Here is a 654-nt window from a genome sequence, read left to right as displayed (position 1 = left end):
CCAGGAGGGAGCACAGCCCCAATTACTAGCCTAGGATTCACCCTTTGGTTTAGGACTGAGACCCAGATTGGCCAATGGTATATTCCATATCATGCACGTCATGCCCCGTATATAGATAAGGATCTGTCCAGAAGGTCTCTCTCTGGGTTGTGTGTGTCTCTCTCTCTCAGCCAGCTCATGGTCTCTTGGGCTCTTCTCTTTTCCAGGACCACAGTTTCAGGACTTTATGAGCTCCAGGATTATTAGCTAGGAACAGGCGGGTTCTTGGTCATCAGGTGGTGAACAGCTGCACTGTGTATCACTTATTTGTGTATTTGTAAATATTACTATTATTGTTATAATTATCATTATTATTTTCAATTTTATTGTAGTTTAGTTATTAAATTGTTCTTATCTTAGCCCATAAGTCTCTTTTCCCTTTACTCTTAATTCTCTCCCCCTGTTCCTGGGGAGGGGGAGGGTGGATGAGTGGGTGTGTGGTAGATAAGTTGCTGCAAGCTGGGTCAAACCACAACAATCCTCTTTTGGTGCCCGATGTGGGGCTGGAGCATTTGAGATACAAAAAGAACTGTTGTGGTTTAACCCCAGCAGGCAATAACCCCACACACCGCTCACTCACTCCTCTCAGTGGGATTGGGGAGAGAATTGGAAGAT

Source organism: Pterocles gutturalis, unplaced genomic scaffold, assembly GCF_000699245.1.
Source record: "Pterocles gutturalis isolate BGI_N339 unplaced genomic scaffold, ASM69924v1 scaffold13166, whole genome shotgun sequence".
Taxonomy (NCBI): Eukaryota; Metazoa; Chordata; class Aves; order Pterocliformes; family Pteroclidae; genus Pterocles; species Pterocles gutturalis.
This window is presented reverse-complemented; position numbering follows the sequence as displayed.